Below are 22,525 nucleotides of genomic sequence, written 5' to 3'. Positions count from 1 at the left end.
AGCAAGAAAAGTTCATAGATCATCTTTTGGTAAAGTACCAAGGAGGTATCATATGACAGGATCAGTATATCAGGCCAATTTTAAGACTGATGTCTACCCATACTAGGGAAAATAATACTGGAGAAAAATATAATTCTAGAGATCGTAAGAAACAATATGGTGTGCACTTCCCAAATGCCTTTAGATTCGCTTTATAAAAAAAAAAAAAAAAAGATGGTTAGTTTGTTTGGCCAAAAATGTATTTCAAACAAAAAAATATTTCACAATTTTCTCAACTCACAGACTCCAAATCTGAGAACTATAAGAAATCATAGTAATTACCCAATCCAGTCTCCTCATTGTTAACTGGCCTATCTACACTTAGTTATGTTAAAAACTCGTTTGGAATAAGAATAAGCCTATTAAGAGTGCAATATTCAATACAGCACGATTTTGTTTACGTGAAGTTCAAAAACAGGCAAAACTAATCTGTAGCGTTAGAAGTCAGAATATTGGTTCCTTCTGGGAAAGAGGAAGCGGGTAGAGGAGGGCCCTCTGGAGATGCTCTTTCCCTTGATCTGGGTGGTGGTTAGTTAAGTGCATGAGAGTTATGACATGTACAATCAAGCTGTATGTTTATAATTTGTGCATTTTTAGATGTATGTTATACATCAACCTAGAAGTTTATTTCCAATAAAAGATCCTGGGTAACCAAATCGAAGTCAAAAAACAAACAAAAAGATGTCATTTGCTTTTTGAGGCAACAGTTAATTTAGAATTACCTTAGCTTTCTACTCACCTTTTTAATTGACGTACAAATTCCCTGTTTTTGGTGCACACTTCTATGAGTGGAACAAACGCATAAAGTCAGACCCCAATTTCAAGATACAGAACGGTTCTCTCACTCCCAAAGGACTCCCCAAGCTGCCCCTTTGTAGTCACCCCTCCCCACACGTTCAACTCCCAGCAGCCACTGATCTGTTCCTATAACTTCTGCATTTTCCAGCATGTCATATAATTAGAACCACACAAAATGTAGTCTTCTGAGTCTGGTTTCTTTCACTTAGCAAAAAGCGTTTGACATTCATCCACACTGTTACGTGAACCAGTAATTTGCTCCCTATTATTCCATTCTGAGTAATATTCCAGTACTTGGATGTACCACGGTTTGTTTATCCATTCACCAGTCAAAAGACATTTGGGTTGTTTCCCGTCTTGGGCATTCATGGACAAGTTTTTATGTGAACAAAAGTTTCCAGTTCTCTTGGGTCAATACCTAGGAGTGGGATTGCTGGATTATATGGTAAGTATATGTTTAACTTTATAAAAAACTGTCAAATTGTTTTTCCCCAAAGTGCGAACGCAAGCACTTAATATTGTCTTTTTTAAGAAGCCATTCTAATTGGTGAAAAGGTCATCATCACAGAAAATACTTGCCCAAGATTCTGCTAATAGTACACATAGTACGTGTAAAATTTATGAAGAGATAGTATACATTAAAATAATTCTGCAGGCCAGTTGAAAGTATTCTATGTTCTTAAAAATCATGATCTTTTCTATCTGCATTTCTTTAATATTTGATATTGAGTATCTTATATTCATTGGCCATTTATATTTCTTTCACGGGAATGGTCTGTTTAGACAATTTGCTCATTTTTATGTTAGTATTTTAAAAGCTAATTTGAAAGAGCACTTTGTGTTTTATGGAAATCAGACTGTCAATTTTGTTGTAAATAAGTTTGCGCTTTCACTTTGTTTATGAAGTTTGCTGCTACAAAAAGATTTCCTTAAGTTTAGAGTCAAACTTATAGAAAGCTCTTTTCCACTCAAAGATTATTTTTAAATCTTCACCAATGTTTTCTATGATCTGTTTCCTTCATTTTCTTCCGTGTAAAATCTATCTAGAATTAATTTGGGGGTGGCAAGGATCTCAACCTACTGAGATTAAATTAAGTAAAAGAAATTAAAATCTGCCAGTAAGGGCTTCCCTGGTGGCGCAGTGGTTGAGAGTCCGCCTGCCGATGCAGGGAACACGGGTTCGTGCCCTGGTCCGGGAGGATCCCACATGCCGCGGAGCAGCTGGACCCGTGAGCCATGGCCACTGAGCCTGTGCGTCCGGAGCCTGTGCTCCGCAACGGGAGAGGCCACAACAGTGAGAAGCCCGCGTACCGCAAAAAAAAAAAAAAAAAAAAAAATCTGCCAGTAAAAGGTGGAAAAAAATTTCTTAAGATTAATAAACTTCTTTCCAGAAGTCATTTTTTTTAATTTAGGTTTCTTAGTCACTTTTGTTTGATGTCCCACTCCAGCTTTATAACCTTTTGAGATTTTTACTTTTTCAGCTTTCATTAGAACTGAATGTGGGGCTTCCCTGGTGGCGCAGTGGTTGAGAGTCCGCCTGCCGATGCAGGGAACACGGGTTCGTGCCCCGGTCTGGGAAGATCCCACGTGCCGTGGAGCGGCTGGGCCCGTGAGCCATGGCCGCTGAACCTGCGCGTCCGGAGCCTGTGCTCTGCAACGGGAGAGGCCACAGCAGTGAGAGGCCCGCGTACCGCAAAAAAAAAAAAAAAAAAAAAAAAAAAAATGAATGTGATAGAGACTTCTTGGGGAAATGGGCTATCAAAATCTGCTCTTAACTTAAATATCTGGAATGTAAATGTAAATTTAAATGACATAACTTGATCTTGAATGGCTAAACAGGACAGCGGCCATCATTTTTTTAAAAAACTTCATGGGAAAAATGTAAATTCAAATGGCAAGAGTTTGATCCCAGTAAATGTAAATTCAAATGCATCATGTTATCCTAAATAAGTAAGAATATTCCCATCACTATCTGTTAAGCAATGCCTATATCCCCTCCACTGACTTGAGATACCTCTTTTATTATATAATAAATTCTCATTTGTTCTTGGATTTATTTCTAGATTTCCCCATGATTTTTCCTAAATCAGTCTATGAAATGGACACTTTTACAGTTTCATCATATTGTCTTTAAACATGAAAGAGACTAAACTTCAAAAATTTTTGTATTTTACTGTGAAAAGTAACAGATACAGACAAGTACATAAAATATGTAAAAACATTTAAACAAATAGTTATAAAGAGAACACCTGGGTAAACTCCACCCAGGTCAAGAAATAGAACTAAAATTTATTATTTTCACAGGGCTTCCCTGGTGGCACAGTTGTTAGGAATCTACCTGCCAATGCAGGGGACACGGGTTTGAGCCCTGGTCCGGGAAGATCCCACATGCCGTGGAGCAGCTAGGCCCATGCGCCACAACTACTGAGCCTGCGCTCTAGAGCCCACGAGCCACAACTACTGAGCCCGTGTGCCACAACTACTGAAGCCCGTGCACCTAGAGCCCGTGCTCCGCAAGAATCCACCACAATGAGAAGCCCGCGCACCACAACGAAGAGTAGCTCCCGCTCGCCACAACAAGAGAAAGCCCACGCACAGCAACGAAGACCCAATGCAGCCGAAAAGAAATAAATAAATAAAACATTTTAAAATTTATTATTTTCAGTTGTCTCCCGCAAACTACCTATTTAAAATAAGAATTATCAGCTAGTTCTGATGGTTTGACAATCATATTTTCAAACATTTAGTAAATATTTGGATGTAAATTGATAGTGGAACTACCAAAGCCCCAGGAAATAAGAAATACTCGGTTAATTTTGTTATGTTTATAAGTAAATGGGGTTTAAACCTCCTTAAAATTTCATATTGTACAACACAATATTTTTTCCTTATTATATACAAAGATTTTTCTGAGTATATCAATTTTGTAAAAAAGAACATTTAAACTTAAGAAGGACCCCTTTTCTGACGTTCGGAAGCATTTGATAATTTATAAACAATTGGCCTGCATTGTCCAACGTGGCAGCTACCAGCCGCAGGTAGCTACTTAAACTTAAGTTGCTTAAGATTAAATAAAATTAAAAACTCAGTGTTTCAGTCTCACCAGCCGCATTTCAAATGCTCAAGGGCCACATGTGGCTAGTGGGTACCCCAAGGGTTCAGCACAGATACAGAACATTTTCATCATCACAGAATATTCTATTGGATGGCTCTGGTCTAGACGCTTCTTGGCTTCCACAAATGATCTGGGGGGTCTAAAACTCTAAGTTGAGTTATCTTTAAAACATACAAGATATACAGTCAAAATAAACATAGGAAACAGAGATCAGAAATTACAGAGAGAGAAAAAGAAATGTACTAGGAATGGGTGATATACAATGGAGCACTAAATCTTGTTCTAACTTTGTTTAGCCAAAGCTGAACAAATAAACAAAACATTCAATGAATTATATAGTTCTCATTCAGCAGAAGGAAGCATGTGCTTTTATTTGGCAAGACATACTGTTTCCTGGCGATAATATCTGGCGAGAAAATATCATGGGGAAACTTCCATCAGTGTAACCCACGGGTGGCTGGACTGTTTAGGTGTCTGGACTGTTCAGGTGGCCTCTGCCTACCCCACACACCTTGAAGTTGACTCATCACATCAAAAAAGTAGCAAAAATCATCAGTAGCAAAAATCATCCGTAAGTGGTGTCGATATTCCTGAAGATTTCACCAGCGGATGAAGGAAAGGATTATGTCACCTAGCACACGGCAAAGTCTCCTCCAACTCTGTGCTAGCTCTCTCTGCCCTTGTCTGTCCCAAGGCCTCTTCTCTGGCCACCCTTCGGCTAAGTTTTCTTTTCCTCCCCTCCCTCCATTCCCCTACTCCTCACCCACAGCCTCTAAAAAATCATCTTTATTGGTCCCAGCAATTCAGCTCATGCCTTTCCGCGTATACCTTGCTCAGCAAAGCAAAAGCTCAGCGAGGACCCAAATGGTGACCCACAGTAACCCTTCCAGCCCACTTCACAGGAGCTCTCCCTTTACCTTGCCACAGAGGAAATACCGAGCCACCTTTTTAAATACCTTTAACAGCAATTTTGAAGGGGGAAAAAAAAAAAAGATCTGAGGCTGTGGCATTAAATTATAATTTAGTCAAAGCAGTTCTTTAGAGAATTAAATTAATTTGGTCCAGGTATTTTGGTTTCTGCTAAACTTTGTAGACTTCAAGGCAAAACAGAAAAACAAATAAACAGACATACATACAAGAAATACCATGTTTTCCTGGGGCAGAGGGAAGCGTACGAGTTCTTATTGGGAGGACATTCTCTCATTCTCTTTTCTAGCTCTACAGCTGGTGACAACTGGGACTCAGGGAAAATGACTTTTCCAATCACAGAGATCATTAAGAAAAAGATCTGAGATTCTAGCAGATGTCTGTCTAAACAATCCCATTACAGCGCCATGTCTCCCTCATCGACCACAACATGGGGTAGGGTAAGGGAAGCAAAAGGTCATCATGGTAGCCCCCAAATCTGGCCCTGTCTTAGGATCCAGTTAGCCAACGTTGGTCGCCATAATGAATTCCCCCAGAGTGGCAGCCCTCTGTTGACAACACACACTTCAGAAGAAGGAGCGTAAAAGATATGGTCCCTCTGCTTCCCACCCTTCTTTGCAGACAGAAATTAATCAGAAGTCTATTTAGACATTGAAATCATAGAATCATAGACCTGGGAAAGATTCCAGAGCAAGTCCTGTACACTTACTGCTCCATTATAGATGAGGTCACAGGGGTCCAGAGAAGTTAGGTGTTTTGTTTAAGATCACTAGCAAGTTAGGGGCAGAACCAGAAGAACACAAGGTTGCCTGTAGCTCCAATTATTTAAATCAGAGGCCACAAATCATTGGCCCGTACTGTGCTCTTAATGTTTTGATTGTTTGCTAAAATTTTAAAGTTGAGAAATCGTTATCCTGTAAGTCTGCATTTCTGACTTGAAAAAAACATCAGATTTGCTAACACAGAATTATGGCTGCCTTCTTTAGGTGAGCTATGAGCCCCTCAGTTCATAACTGGCACATTCCCGCCGACCCCAAGCAGGCAGTAAGCTTCCCGGGTTCCAGATCCATGTCGGATGTATTTTTGTAACCCCAGTAAAAGGGTTCAGACTATGATTGGTACTTAAGTCACATTAACTTTTGAATGAGTGATGCATGGATGCTGGGTTGCCATTTCGGTATAGAGGGTCATGAGAAGAGGCACAGTCTTCTGGTTCACGGTTCTGCTCTCCATCCTGAGTTGCTAGCTTGCTGGGTGACATTGACACCCGTGGAGACCACCTGGTAGCCTGCCCACCTCATGGGTCCCTGCCCACCTGAGCTCCAGCAATCTTCCACTCTGCTTCCACACTCCCCATGGTCACATGCAGAACCTTGGAATTCCTTTGAAGCCTGAAATGGCCAACATCTCCTTTCTCTGACCAAACCTCCCATCTTGTTAGCTCTGTCACCCCCTTGCTTCCACCAAAACAGGGACACAGCCTCAGCTCTCTGTCGCTTTCTTGTCACCCAGCCTCCATGCTCCGTGCCACAGAGTCTCAAAATGTTTTTCAGACTCAAAAGGAATATTGTGGTCTAATAATTTCAGAGCACTTTTCACAAACATTTTTAGGGCCCAAAATGTGTAATTCAGCAACTTTAAACAAATGCCCTACTTTGAGGAGGTTTTTGGTCTGCCTTTTATCTTTGTTTGGGTTTTTTTTTCCCTCCCTTGTGCATCGTAATTTCTTCTTTGTTGAGCATAAGGTTTGCATTGTGGTGTGTGTGCGTGTGTGTTTTAGTTGTCCACCAGCTAGAGCAGTACGTTAACTCTACTGAAAATGTTGGGTCTATCATTCCTAGGGCAACTGTTTAGAAGAATGTAACTACCAGAAACTGAGCTTTTTCCCTCCCACTGTAGAAGCGTTACATTCAAACATACAGAAAAGTTAGAAAGTTGGCCTTAGAGGCAAAGATACCAACCACAGGGGGATAACATAGAATTCTGCCATATAGTGAATATGATATTTCCAAATGAGTAGAAGGCCACAAGTGGGAAAGAGAGCCAAAAAAAATCCAAATTTCATTAAAATAACGGTTGCCGACAAAGCTGAATTACCTTTGACAGTCACACTTGCAGGAAAACATCTGTTTTGACATGTGTGTCAGGAGATCCAAACATCTAAAACTGGAGAATGAATGAGCCATTGTTTAGTCTGCAAAAGGGCAGGATTGTGTAAATGAAGATACAATTGGGAAAAAATAAGGTACAGAAAAGAAAGTTTCCAATAGAAACCTTCTAATAAAAACACAAACACATGCACAGAAACTTCGCCAAAGACGAATGAGAGAGCAAAAATCTTGAGGAAGAAAGCAGTAAAATGAGAAAAGGCCTTTCAGTGGCTGAATGGTCTAAAACAAAATTGGAAGGAGGAGGGGGTCAGTTACACAGATACAGTTGGGAGGGAGGGGTCTTTGCAGGAGTGCTCAGGGGTCGGCAGCCTCCAGATCCCCCCACTCAGTGTCCCAGCAGAGGCCACTCCCAGAGAGATATCCAGTGAGACACAATGCAAGTCCTCAGCCCCTTTATCCAGGGTTGTTGCCCTCCGCCCTCGCGGTGTGAAATTTCCGGGGCTGCCACTTCAAGGAGGCATAGCAAACGCTAGGAGTTGCTTAAACAAACAATCCAAAAAGATGAGCAGGCAGGTTGAAAAGAAGGAAAGAAAACAAGAGACGGGATGCCTCAGAGCATCATCTTCCTGATACAATAACAATGATCACTTAATCAGCGTGATTAAGATGAAGAGCTAAAAATAGAGATTTCCGCCTCATTTGTTTTGCTATCTCAGCCAGCCAAAAAATTTTAAAAGCAATTAAGTCAACCATCAAAGCCAGGGGGACCCTGGTCCTGCCGTTTCCGACGCCGCCTTATGATGTGATGTGTCCTTATGGGGAAAAGAAAGAACCAGCCACAGCCACTCCCTCCAGAGCTATTTCATCCAGACATGAACCAAACCACTGCGGAACAGCCCAAAAATATAGCAACAGGAGATCAGCCAGGAGGAAAGCCAAATTCCCCCACCGTGGGCCGCATCAAGTGCAGGCTGGGAAGGCTACTTTCAGGGGAGACCCTAGCAAAACAGGCAAGCAGCTTCAGAAGCGCCAAGTCTGGGTACCAAAGACTGCCCACACCCACACTGATTCACCAGGGGTCATTTTTCACGACGCATTCTGGTAGCTGCGGGTGAAGGTGAGATGGCTCTGCTACCGCCAGCCATCCCCAAGGCCTCACCTCCTGCGCGGCTGCTGCCTCCACCCCTCCTCTCTGTTTTCTGATTTATCTGCCACGTAACATCCTCTCGCGTCCTTGCTCAGAAATGTTTACAGTCAATTCAGCTCTGCATTCACGGCGCTCTGCAAATGGCCTACGCTTACCGTTTCTAGCTGACCTTGCTGTTTTTCTGTACATAACCCTGCAATTCCGCTCAAGAGACACGTGCTCTTTCCTGACCACTCTCTGAGTTTCCCTCCTCCGTGAAGCTCTCCCCCATCTCTGGTGATAATGTGAATTCACTACCCTTTGAGCCTCCATCCCTCTTTCCTTCTTTCAACACACCACGGCTTCCCTAGTTCTAAAACATCACCATCCCAAGAAGGAGGGCTTCCCTCAAGAGTTCTGGAACTTTCCAGTATTTACTTCCACCCTTTCTGCGGGTCTGTTCTTGACGTCAAGGGCAGGCTTTCATAGTCTCAGACTCGTAGACCTCCAGCACCTAGTGTGGTGACTCACACATAGTGTGTACTTAATAAATATTTATTTGCATATTTATGGTTGAACTGGATGGAATTGTAAAATAAGGTTTATGTAGTTCAAGCTTTGGGTACCCAGAAGCTAGTTTCATAGAATCAGAACTTTAATGCCAGAAAGAATCAAAAGACCATCTAGTCGACCCTACGGATGAGGAAACTGAGACCTGGGGAGATTTTTAAATTGCCCAAGGACACACAATCAAAAACAAAAACCTGAGACTGAGAACAAGCCCCCAGGACTTAATTCTGACAATCGCATGGGATAGTAAGGCACAATATTGGTTTAATTTTAGAACATCTCTTGAGGAAATCATCTGATCTCCCAGCCGCCTATCGAGAGCCTGTGGCATCCCAAGCGCTGTGCTAACTATGCAGGGGAGGGGACCGTTGCCTTATAAGTATGTAAATGAAAATAGTTATTATTGTCTTTAGAAAGGCGGAAAGTAGACTGTCATTCAGCCGAGATCCCACACAGTAAGGCTACGTGGAACCAGAGAGACTCTGACTCCCTGCGTGTTTTAACTTATCATAGTTCCTCTGTACATGCAAATTTCTCTTCTGTTTCCCCGTCTGTTCTCATCTGTGCCTTCCCAAAGACAAGCCTTCGTTTTAAGTCCACGCCGGTACTGCAGTCCCCTTTCCCTTTTATCTACTCGAGTATCACTCCTGGCTGCAGCTGCATTCACTGTAGCCTGTGTCTTTAATGCGGATGTTACATAAGGCTCAAATTTCTGACATTACGAGGTTTCTGATGGGTCATTTTAATCTAGGAGATACACACCACTTCCCAAGATTCCAAAGGAAGGAAAGAAAAAGAGGGTATGTACAATGATTTGAACGAGTTTAAGTCCTAATTTGGTCCTTCTTCTCCGCCGCCCCCCCCCCCCGGGCATTTTAATCTTCCCTTTCCTTTTTAATCTTTTCAAACTCACTGTCTTCTAACGTAACACAGAAAAGAATGGCTGCTTCCTAAGATGTATCCTAGATAAGACATGGAAATTAGCCTCTGTTACATGCACTTCTTTACGGCTTCTCACTTCTGTTTCATTTTAATTCCTTCGACAGACATGAATGCTTTTAGACATGTCACCAGGTCTGCTTCCTGAGCAGCCTTACTTCTTTACAGGACCTCTTTCCTTCTGTTTTCCTTCTGTTTAGGAGCTAATACCTCACGCTATACAAATCACCTTCATAAAGCTGACATTTTATTCTTTGCATGAGCCTTCTGGTTCAAATACCCAAACATTTTGCAAGCACGGAACATCACACAGAGCGTCAGAACTCCAGCCAAGCCTGGGCGGAGAGGGGTAGGTCAGAGGAGTCTCCGTCATATTTTAAATTTTCATTTCTTCCATTGGCTTGTGTCCTAAATGCTATTTAACAGTAGTTAGTGCCAATTTCCTTTGTTTCCGGGAATGTATCTCATGTGTACCTAACATGAATGTAATTCCTTATCAGAGTTGAAAGAAGAGTTTGCACGAAGTATGAGCAATCCTCCCCGCAGATTTAAGGGTGAACCGTCTTGGTTTTATCACTGGATTATGGGTTCTCCTGACTAAGAGTGTTTTGGCTGCTCTGCCCTCAAGCAGAGAATGCAGATGTGGGACCTGCTGTAAAGGATTTACAGAAAATAGGAGAAGTCTGAGGATGGCCACAGATAAATCAACAAGAAACATCAGATTCCTTCATCAACTGGGTTAGTGTCTCTCAAAGAACATTCTGTGGGTGTATAATCCCAAATATTTTAGATGCAAATTAGTAAATACTGTCTGTTTTCCTTTGCTCAGAAAATATATCTCTATTAGTCAGCGTTCTCCAGAGAAACAGAACCCATGGGGTATGTGCACGCGCGCACACACACACACACACACACACACACACACACACGCACAGAGATTTATTTTAAGGAATTGGCTCATGCAACTCTGGGGGCTGGTAAGTCTGATATTTGCAAGGCAGGTCAGCAGGCTGGAGACCCAGGGAAGAGCTTGTTGGGGCAGCTTGAGTCTGATGGTCTCTGGAGGCATAATTCCTTTTTCCTCAGGGGACCACAGTCCTTTTCTTCTAAGGCCTTCAACTGATTGGATGAGGCCCACCCACATGATGGCAGGCATCTGCTTTATTCAGAGTCTACTGATTTAAATGGTGAACTCATCTGAAAAATACCTTCACCACAACATCTGGACGGGTGTTTGACCAAACATCTGGGTACCATGGCCTAGCCAAGTTGACACATAAAATTAACCATTGCACTGTCACATGTTCAGTCTGAGGTTTTCTACAAGAAAATTAAAACATTATGATACTTTGTGCAGTATCTTCTAGTTTTCCAAGTACTTTATCATTTTGGTCTTAAAGACATCATGCCATGAAAATTTTACAATTGGGACCACTTAAATATTGGAAAGAATAGGCCCTTTTTCAAAAGTCCTTTGTCTGGAATTTATAATACAGCAATTGCAACAATTATTGTAAAAATGGTTTGATTTCACCTACTTAATCCATCATATACCTGGAAAGTATACAACTGGTGGTTCTCTTTGGGGTACACCTCATCACCATTTGTAACATTGTGTCTATAGGAAAATACTTTCAAAACTGTAAATCAAAATACCAGTGATATCCTCCCTCCGGTGATGAACAGAAATGGGAAGAGTGATTATGTTCTTGGATCCCAATAACTTATTTTTTCTCCACATTTACATAATCATCAAAAACTATCACTCTACTTTTTTTTTTTTAATTATTTTTGGCTGTGTTGGGTCTTCGTTGCTGCGCACGGGCTTTCTCTAGTCGCGTCGAGCGGAGGCTACACTTCACTGCGGTGTGTGGGCTTCTCATTGTGGTGGCTTCTCTTGTTGCGGAGCACCGGCTGTAGGTGCGCGGGCTCAGTAGTTGTGGCTCGCGGGCTCTAGAGCGCAGGCTCAGTAGTTGTGGCGCACGGACTTAGTTGCTCCGCGGGATGTGGGATCTTCCCCGACCAGGGCTCGAACCCGTGTGCTCTGCATTGGCAGGCGGATTCTTAACCCCTGCGCCACCAGGGAAGCCCCACTCTACATTTTTCTTAGCTGATATTCTCTAAGCCAAACAATCCCTGGTACCCAGGTGATCATTCCAGAGAACAAAGAAAACGTGTTCGAGAGAGAGTCCCTTCTATACCTGGTCCCACACAAAGGTTGTTTATTAAGAGACAGCCAGCTCATCTAGATAAAAGTAGAAGTGTCGTTTTAAGGGCTCAGATAACAGCATTCAGTTGTGATGTGAAAATCAGAGTTAATTTTTTTTGTCTGTGAATATACAAAAGCATGGAAATAAGAGTAGAAAATCTGAACCGTGCAATGGGAAAAAAAAAGCTCACGCATCCCACCTATGTGCTAACACAGTTACTCTGTCACTGAGATGCAGCCATAAATGAAAGCGCTCCCAAGCTGATAAGGGCCGCAGACACAATGCCATGCGCTGATAAGGGCCGCAGACACAATGCCATGCGCTGATAAGGGCCGCAGACACAATGCCGTGCGCTGATAAGGGCCGCAGACACAATGCCGTGCGCGCTTATAAGGGCCGCAGACACAATGCCATGCGCTTATAAGGGCCGCAGACACAATGCCATGCGCTTATAAGGGCCGCAGACACAATGCCGTGCACTTACCAGATCTTGTTTTATTTTCCTCCTCCTGACCCACGTCTCCCAGCCTCCTAGCAGTTGGGTGAGCTGTCGGAAGTTCATGCCCGGTGATGACCCACCTGCCCTCACCCCCCAGCAGGACTGGCCACCATCTTGTCCCCTCTTCTGGCAGTCTCACAGGCTCCACATTTAAGATTGCAGTGTCACAAGATCAAAGGATCCTGGAACCCTGAGACATGGCTTGATAAGGAGCCACCCAAGGAAGCCATCTGACCAGCATGATGTGAGCAATAAAAATCCTTTGTGATGTAAAGCCACTGACATCCGCGGTTTACTTATTAGACATCATGACCTACCCTAGCCCCACAGAATACGTTACCTAAGTCTTGCGCTCTGACAATAGAAAACAGCATTTCTTAAAGCAAGCAGCATATGCTAAAGAAGATTTGTCCTGTGGAACGCTATTCAGAGAACAAGAAATAGCGTAATGGATTATGTAAACTGCTCCAAGCCTGTTTTCTGCACGTGTAAACATTCAGCTGTTTCCTGTATTGGCCAAACTTCCTGCGTGGCATTCGAGTCCCTCCCATGGCCTGGCCATTTCCTCCTTTTCTAGTCTCATCTTCTCCTTGTTTTTCATCATATTTCTGGAAATAACCAAGCCACCTGTGCTCCTTGCACAACCTCTGCCGTTTCACGACGCTGCTCCTTCTTTTCTTCCTGCCGGGACCATTTTCCCAGACATCTCTAACTACCTACCTGTCAAGTTTCCACAGGAGAAACAGAACCACGGGAGTGACATAGAACAGGGGTTAGTCCCACAAACAACCGGCGGGAGCCTGTTAAATGGTGTCCTCACGGCTGTTTCTGCATTCGGTGCTGAGGTTGAAGTCCGCAGGGCGGGCAGGTGGGAAGGAAAGGTGGGGTGCAGTGTGGCTTCCCTGGGAGCCCAGAAGGCTGGGGGGGGGCGGCCAGGCCGGCCTCTCACGTCGATGGCACGGTGATGCCCTCGGGGAGGCTGGTGCCCTTCTTCACAGAGCTGAACACAGCCCCAGTGCAGGGGTCAGAGGGGCTGAAGGAGGCAGGCCAGTGGCAACGGAGTCCCTGCAAGCCTGGCTGCTGCCTCATCCCCACAAGGTAAGTCCACAGACCTGCGACCGCAGGTGAGCTCCAGCTGGCCCTGCGTCGACGTCTGGACACAAACATGGCTGCGGCTCCTCTCCCACCTTCCAGACCCCCCGCAAGGGTCTCCTGTGGTCGGTCATAACCCAGGACCCTGCAGGAAAGGGGATTCTGGGGAGAGCAGTTCCAGCTTAGCCAAGTGGACCAGTGCGAGGTCAGCACATGGGCTAGGTTCTACTCATTTTTTAAAAATTGAAGTATAGTTGATTTACAATATTACGTTAGTTTCAGGTGTACAGCAGAGTGATCCAGTTACACACACACACACACACACACACACACATATATATACATCTATCATTTTTCAGATTCTTTTCCATTATAGGTTATTACCAGATATTGGCTATAATTCCCTGTGCTCTACGGTAGGTCCTTGTTTACCTGTTTTATATATAGTAGTGTGCATCTGTTAATCCCAAACTCCAAATTTCTCCCTCCCCCCCCTTTCCCCTTTGGTAACCATAAATCTGTTTTCTTTGCCTGTGACTCTGTTTCCGTTTTGTAAAGAAGTTCATTTGTATCATGTGTTTTTAGATTCCACATGTAAGCGATATCACATGATATTTGTCTCTGTCTGACTTACTTCGCTTAGTGTGATCATCTCTAGGTCCATCCATGTTGCTGCAGGTGGCATTAATTCGTCCTTTCTCATGGCTGAGTAGTGTTCTGTTGTGTATATATATATTTATACCACATCTTCTTTATCCGTTCATCTGTTGATGGACACTTAGGTTGCTTTCACGTCTTGGCTATTGTAAACAGTGCTGCTATAAACACTGCGGTGCGTGTTTAACTTCTACTCCATTTTTTTTTTTTTTTTTTTTTTTTTTGCGGTACGCGGGCTTCTCACTGCTGTGGCCTCTCCCGTTGCGGAGCACAGGCTCCGGACGCGCAGGCTCAGCGGCCAGGGCTCACGGGCCCAGCCGCTCCGCGGCATGTGGGATCTTCCCGGACCGGGGCACGAACCCGTGTCCCCTGCATCGGCAGGCGGACTCTCAACCACTGCGCCACCGGGGAAGCCCCCCTACTCCATTTTTAAGACTCAACCGAGGCAGCACCTTCCTGGGGAAGTCATCCTCGGCCCCCAGGTTTTGCTCGGTGTCCTGCCCTTCAGAGCCTTCGGTGCCTCCCGCTACCACAGCACCTCGCATACGTGGGTACTTAACTTACTATCTAATGTGCCTTTCTCTTCGGATGGATTGTAAGGTCCCTAAGGGCAGGGGCCGTGCGTGCCATTGCTCTGTCCCGAGTGCAGGCGTGCCCCAGCTCAGGCTGACCCAGGAGGGTCACACAAGGGGCAGCCCCCTAACAGGGGGGCGGGGCACGGGTGAGTCTAGAACAGGCAATAACAGTCCTCAGACATTTCTCAGGTGGCAGACATGACTCTAAACGCCTCACACGCTTGGACCCATTTTGATTTGAGTTCTGTAAGGTGGGCATGGTTACCCCCAAGGAGGATGCAGAGCTGGTAAGTAATCTGCCCACAGCTGGTCCAAATCACAGCTGGATTCATCCACCTCCAAATGCAGCTTATTCCACTGCCCACCCTGCGTCTCCTCCCCACCCCAGCTTGGGGACTGCAGGTGGCTGGAATGGCCCCGCGTGACTCAGAGGGGCCTTAAACTAGAGGAGAAGGAAGTGGCACCATCGGCTGGTGCTGTAAAAGGGCCTGAGATGCCTATAAACGGTCCTCCCTGAACTGGTCCCACCCTCCTCCCCCTGCAGAGGCCCAAGGGCGGGCCGGGGCTGGAGTTCAACACCACCTCCCTGCCCCCACACGCCACCCCCCACACCCCGGGGCTGCTCCGGCCCCAGCCTTCCACCCGCTCCCCTTCAGCTTCTTCCTTCTGCCCACATCTTTTCCTGGCTCTGGCGATCTTGGTGGCCCTGCCGCTGAGGGCTGCCCAGGATAATCTTGTTTGAAATAGAGCCCTCCAGGGAGTGGGTCACAGGCTGGGGTTTACCCGAGATCCCCACCACCCCTCGGCTGGCCTGATTCTACTCCCAAGCTCTCCAACTGTGACCACACGGTGTTGCACATTACTCGACTTTGGGAACAAAGCATGACCCCTTTGGGAGCATCGCGGAGGGCAGCACGGTGAGGTGGCCTTTGGACTCAGACCAGCCTGAGTGCAAGTTCTGGTCATGTCCCTTTCTACGTGATCTCAGGCAAGCTGCTTAGCCGGTCTGGGCCGCCCTTTCCTCATCTCCAAAGTGAAGACGGTGCCCACTCTTGGGTGGTTGGGATGGTCAATGGGTAGGAGGCCTGGGACCCACTCAGCACAGAGCCGGGCACACAGCAGTTGCAGTCATGGGGACTGTCCTATCGGGAGGCGTAGAAGGAAGCGGCCGCACTTAGAGCGAGTTCATGGTTCTTTTCTTAATGTTTTTTTTAGTTGAAGTGTAGCTGATTTACAATGTTGTGCTAATTTCTGCTGTACAGCAAAGTGACTCAGCTCTACACATACAGACATTATTATTTTTTTTTTTTTTAGTTTGGGGTTAGTAGATGCAAACTATTACATTTAGAACGGATAAACAACAACGTCTACTGTACAGCACAGGGAACTATATCCAATCTCCTGGGATAAACCATAATGGAAAAGAATATATATTAAAAACAAAGTTCATGGTTCTTGTAGCCCTCAACTGCTCAGCCCCCAGAGGACTCAGAACAATACAGCTCAGATAAAACCATTCCCATCTCTCCATGAAAAAAGCAAACACTGCTTCTCTCCTGGATCATTCCCTGGAATACCTACCATGTGCCCACCCCCTGTGTCCCGAGCTGGATGTGAGGAGACATCGAAAAGACATGGAAGATGTATTTCCTGGCTTCAAGGAGCTTTCAATCTAAGTATTTCGTAAAAGGAAAACATTTGGATGGTGTGAATAAGGGGTTAATGGCGGCTCTCTCTGCCTTTATGCTGTTGCTACTCCGCAGCAGTAAATTCTCATCTGAACTGCACTTGACCCTGTGCACACAATCGTGTTATTCATATTCTTATAAACAGAGGGTACAGTATGTATAATTTCCTAGATTTCTGGGAGGAGATGTATCATAACTAAACTCCAACTTTTCCTTTGGAGAACCAGTCCCATTTGTTTCTGGTTAGCTTCAAAGCAGAAACTAATTTTCTCCTTTTATGTGTCAGTAACTTGAGTGAAATTTGTCGCTTGTTTTTATGAAAAATTCTTTGCCCTTGCCTTCCTTGCTTTAAAAAAGCAAAACAAAACAAAACAAAACCACCCACAACAACTCACACTTCCTCCACGATACAAGGCACTTGAAACGCAGTGACAGAAGGCTGATGTCATTTCTAGTCATGGAAACTAACAGGAGTCCCACGGAATGGCCTGACCCCATCTGTCCGACGAGAGTCTATTTTCAAGTGCCTACTGTGGAAGCAAGACCACTGGTGACATCTTGTTCTAATTTAAGCAAGGTTGAGCTGTGGGCCAGCGCCTTCAAATCATAACCAGCCCAGAAATTACCTCCTACCAAAAAACCACAAGGGTTAGACTCTGTAAGAATCAGTCCCGGAAAAGTTGGAACTCTCCAATCCGAGCATATTTTTGAAGCCATCTAGTCAAGAACAGGGTTTTCCTTTTCTTTAGCTGGGAGATGTCTTGTTTGTCCTGGGATGAATTACCAGCGTGGCTGGGGGTGATGAAGAGTAGCTTTATTCTGCCTTAAAACAAACTGACTACTCTTTCACCACTTTGCTGTGAGCCAGAGCTATTTACAAGATGCTCAACCTATTTTTACCTTTCTATAGACCTATTTAATAGAGATACCATGTCATTAGCAAATTCTCAAAAAACATGAGCTGACACACCGTCTCAGAAATGACTCAAAGTCAACAGGATGTCTCTCTAGGAGCACGGCTCTCCCAGGGGAAAACTTCCGCTGGCCTGCATTTTCCATCCCAGGCATGCCTCAGTTCACCCAGAGGACCACAAACACTGTGACATTTTAGGTAGGTTCCCTGTCTGCATCCCCAACCCCAAACATTATTATACACACTGTGGCTTTGAACTCTCGGTTTATTTAATGCCTTTAAGTTCAAGTGACCAACGAGCAAGGGAAGAAATAGGAGTGGCCCTGAGATGATTCAAATAGGCGGGTGCGCCCAGGATAAATGAGCAGTCAGTTCAAATCTAGGATCCAGGGGCATAACACATGTGTCACCATGGAGATGATGAAAGGGACTGAGGAAGGAGAGAGAGCGCTGAGGGCGGGGGTCAGCAGTGGCCACCTGGACCGTTCTTGCAACGGAGATGGGCGATATTGGTTACAGGGAACCATCTGGCTGTACAGCCCAGTTGAGATGGTAACTGGGGTTACGACCTGAATTGTGTCCTGCTCCCACCCAAAGAACTTCATATGTTGAAGTTCTAACCCCCAGTACTTATGAATGAGACTGTGTTTGGAGGTAGGACCTTTAAAGATGTATTTAAGTTAAAATGAGGTCATGGACAGGTGTCCTTCTAAAAAGAGATTAGGACATAGACACATGCACAGAGGGGAGACCAGGTGAGGACACACGCAGAAGATGGCCATCTACAAGCCAAGGAGAGAGGCCTGGAACCGATTTTTCCCTCACAGCCTCAGAAAGAACCAGCCCTGCCCGGAACAGCAGCCCTAGCAAACAAATACGACTATCGACTAGGATCTGTAAAATCAAATTATTCTGGTATTTCTGCCAAACTTCATATATTTTCAAAATTTTCTCAAATTAAGCAAATTCAGAAAAGCCTTTCTTTGGGATTTTAAAATTAGGAAAAGTAATAGCCTTTGAGAAGGGTTCACGACCACAGTCTCGAATCTATTCCTATTTTCCTCACTCTTTCCTTGTCAAACGCTGGGTGTCTCCCACCTCTCTCTCCCCAGGTCCTTTTACATCCCTGGTCACCTGGCTTCAACCCCCCATCACCAATAGCATGTCTAAGCCACTTAGTTTTTTTTAAGTGTTGACAGGATGTAGAACAATGGGAATTACATCCATTATTTTTTTTATTGAAGTAAAGTTGACTTCCAATACGGTGTTAGTTTCAGGCATACAGCACAGTGATTCAGTTATACATACATAGATATATTCTTTTTCAGATAGATAGGGGAATCACTGTGCTGTACGCCTGAAACTAACACCATACTGGAAATCAACTATACTTAAGTTTATTTAATTAATTAATTTATCTATTTATTTGGGCTGTGTTGGGTCTTCGTTGCTGTGCACGGGCTTTCTCTAGTTGCGGTGAGTGGGGGCTACTCTTCGTTGCGGTGCGTAGGCTTCGCATTGCAGTGGCTTCTCTTGTTGTGGAGCACGGGCTCTAGGCACGCGGGCTCAGCAGTCGTGGCTCACGGGCTCTAGGCATGCGAGCTCAGTAGTTATGACGCACGGGCTTAGTTGCTCCGCGACATGTGGGATCTTCCCGGACCAGGGATCAAACCCGTGTCCCTTCCAAGGGCAGGTGGATTCTTAACCACTGCGTCACCGGGGAAGTCCCTATTGTCACATTTCTAAAGGCTAGAAGTCCCAGATCAAGATGGCAGCAGAGTTGGTTTCTTTTGAGGTCTCTTTTCTTGTATTACAGACTAAATTGCGTCCCCCCCCACCCCGCCCCGCAAAATTCATAGGTTGAAGCCTTAACTCCCAATGTGACTGTATTTGGAGATGGGACCTTTAGGGAGGTAATTAGGGTTTAGATGAGGTTATAAGGGTGGGGCTCTAATCTGATAGGATTAGTGTCTTTGTAAGAAAAGGAAGAGACATCAGTGTCCCTCCCACCCCCCCACCCTCCCCCATCATGTGAAGGAAAGGCCATGTGAGGACACAGAGAGAAGGCAGACGTCTGCAAACCAGGAAGAGAGCTCTCACCAGATACCAACACTGCTGGCACCCTAATCATGGATTTCTAGTCTCCAGAACTGTGAAAAAATAAATGTCTGTTGTTTAAGCCTCCTAGTCTGTGGTATTTTATTATGGCAGCCCAAGCAGACGCATACACTTTTGCTTGTAGATGGCCATCCTCTCTGTGGGTCTCAACGTGGTCTATCCTCTGTACAGACACAAATCTGTGTGCTAGTCCCTCCTCTTATAAGGACACCAGTTAGATTAGATTAGGGCCCACCCCAATGACCTCACTTTAACTTAATTACATCTTTAAAGACCTTATGTCCAAATACAGTCCCATTCTGAGGTCCTGGGGGTTAATACTTCATTATATGAATTTAGGAGGACACAATTCAGCCCATCACAGGAAACATCTAAGAACCCACGGGAACTACCATGAGACAAGGTACACATCTGCTCCATGGAACTCTTTGCCCCTGAGGGTCCAGGCCATTCCCAACCATGGTCTCACATCCTTTAGCTATTTTTAGGCATGAATCACACATCATTCTACCAGGTCCCTTAAGCTCCAGGAGTTAAATATCTACTTCCTTGAGGGGTCCCATTAAAGCCTCTCTTCCTAGGGCTGGAAGTGAAGGAAAGTGGGAAAGGCACTCCCATCACTTCCTCATGGGATGAGAGTAGAAATCACAGAACACTAACCACTCTCTCCAAAAACCTGTGATCTCAAACCTCCTGGATCCTTGCTTTTTATACTCTTGGTTATATGAGGGACCAAAGGTTGCAAAACTGCTTTTTTGACAGCGCTTTTTCAAGGCCTACACAAGTGATTTTTACTGTGGCTTGTGGGAGTAGCTGGCATTGATTACCATGGTGCATTAGGTGAATATGAAACAGAGCTCAACTTTAACATCCTTGTGTACCTGTTGTTGTAGATGATAAGGGACTGAGTTTTTCACATATAAAGTGCCCAAGTAGGGCAGCTCTAGGCCCATCAGGATGTCAGCCCAGTTCTCTGCAATTCTCTTAGCTCTGCCCTCTTCCATGTGTTGGCTTCATCCTCAGACGGGTAGGTAGCAAGGTGACTATAGCAAGCACAGACATCGCCTACAGACAGGACAGAGGCTACGAATCTTTTTACACCAGTGGCCCCTGGGAACATCTTGTCAAGTCCATGGACCAGAATCGGGATACATGTCCTCACTGAGACCAGTCAGCAGAAAGGGGAGTGTGTTTGCTATGGACATCTTAGTCTGCTCAGGATTTGTACCTCCTGAGTGTGTCCAGGGTGCAAAAGGGAGCAGCTCTACCCGCGCCCATCACCGCCACCCGGATCCAAACCCAAGGAGAGTCCATGGCAGCCCACAGCAGCACGAACCGAGTGAGATGCTTCCTGGCCTTATATCTTCTCACTCCCCCACTTCAAACCCTGAAGAAGCCAAAAGAGGGGGGGGGGGAACACCAGCCAGTATTATTTTTAAGATATATAAATGGGAGTCTGGTAACAAAACAAATTGAGTTGGGAATTTGGAGTTGGATCACCTGCTGTCCAGCTGCCAATGGGGACCTCATCATGGACAGTGGCTGGAGCCCAGATCGCCTGAGGTAGGAGGTAGCGGGTGAATTACTGCAACTTGCATCTGAGGCGAACTTGGATGGTGTACCAGTGAAATCGAACACATCAGTGGGTGTGATATATCAGGTTTGTACTCAGCCTGTATATATGTATGTACATTTTTAACAGATGCTTTTCCTAGGAAAGTATAAATCGCAAAACCAACCCCAGAAGAGGGGGGAAAAGGGTAACAGTCTAATTACCATAGAAAGAATTAAGACATCTGTCAAGGAGCTAACGACGCCCCCCGAACACACACACACACACACACACACACACACTCACCCTGAGAAAGCTCACATGGCCCCGCAAAGGCCTAAGCCTATAAGGGCTAAATAACTCCCAAATCTATTTAAACTCTTCTAGATCATAGACAAATAAGAAAACATCCCAATTCTTTTTTATGAAGCTGCCATACCTTCATACAAAAACCTGTCAAAGATAATAACAGAAGAAAACTCCAGCTCAATCACCCTTAGGAATAGCAAAGAAAAGACTGACATTGGGAAATCAATTAATATAAGCCACACAGGATATCACTACAAAACATAAGCAAATCAACTGAAAAGTATTATACAAGGAAATGCAGTATAATGTGACTAGATACATATAAACAGTAGCCAGTCAGAAAAAGATGAAAAAAATTATATTTATAAAAGTACCATGAAATAGAGAAGACATCCATTGCCTAACTTAAGTCCACAAGGATTTACTCTTTTCTTCTAAGAGATTTATAGTTTTAGCTCTGAGTTAGAGATGCAAAAGATCTTTATAAAATTTTTTTTACAAAGTAGGAGTTGAATAAATGATAAAATATATGCTGTTTTTAGATGGGAATCCTCAATTTTATTAAACAGCAATTCTCCCCAAATTAATCTATACGTTTACCATAATTTGGGGGGGAAAATCAATAAGATTTCTTAAAAAAAACAAGAAAAATCGAATTCTACATGATCTCCAGTTGGTTGTAATGCATTTGCTTTAATGTGCTGCTGGGTTCCTTTTGGTAATACTTTAGAATTTTCGCATTGATACTGATCAAGAAATATAGAGGAAATAGTGACTATGAGGACAACGAAATTGGATGATTATTACCAAGTTTAACTGATATCGGGGGAAAAAAATAAAAAGCTGAGAATAATTAAAACTGGCCAATAAAAGTTAAGGGTGACCAGGACAATTAAACGGGGGAATGAACAGCTTTTTCAGGAACACTCTTACACTGTTGGTGGGAATGTAAACTGGTGCAGCCAGTATGGAGAGTAGTATGGAGGTTCCTTAAAAAACTAAAAACAGAGTCACCGTATGATCCAGCAATCCCACCCCTGGGTATATATTCGGAAAAGATGAAAACTCTAATTAGAAAAGATACATGCACCCCAATGTTCATAATACCACCATTTACAATAGCTAAGACATGGATACAACCTAAGTGTCATTGACAGGTGAGTGGATAAAGGAGATGTGGTGTATATACACAATGGACTATTACTCAGCCATAAAAAATAATGAAATGATGCCATTTGGAGCAACATGGATGGACCTAGAGATGATCAGACTAGGTGAAGTAAGTCA

The 22,525-nt window shown here is 44.4% G+C and overlaps 1 protein-coding gene and 1 long non-coding RNA gene across 2 annotated transcripts in view; one reads left to right on the top strand and one right to left on the bottom strand.

The window, feature by feature from the left end:
* The window catches only part of SNRNP48 (small nuclear ribonucleoprotein U11/U12 subunit 48), a 578,580-nt gene that overhangs the window by 470,229 nt on the left and 85,826 nt on the right, over positions 1-22,525 (bottom strand). The window lies entirely within an intron of this gene.
* On the top strand, positions 9,427-12,575 carry LOC132431823 (uncharacterized). The gene is made up of 3 exons (XR_009520808.1): positions 9,427-9,486; positions 10,126-10,363; positions 12,363-12,575. It is a non-coding gene; the product is annotated as an uncharacterized lncRNA (long non-coding RNA).

The sequence above is a fragment of the Delphinus delphis genome, chromosome 10, assembly GCF_949987515.2.
Source record: "Delphinus delphis chromosome 10, mDelDel1.2, whole genome shotgun sequence".
NCBI classification, from domain to species: domain Eukaryota; kingdom Metazoa; phylum Chordata; class Mammalia; order Artiodactyla; family Delphinidae; genus Delphinus; species Delphinus delphis.
Note: the sequence above shows the minus strand (reverse complement) of the source record. Positions and strands in the feature narration are given on the sequence as shown.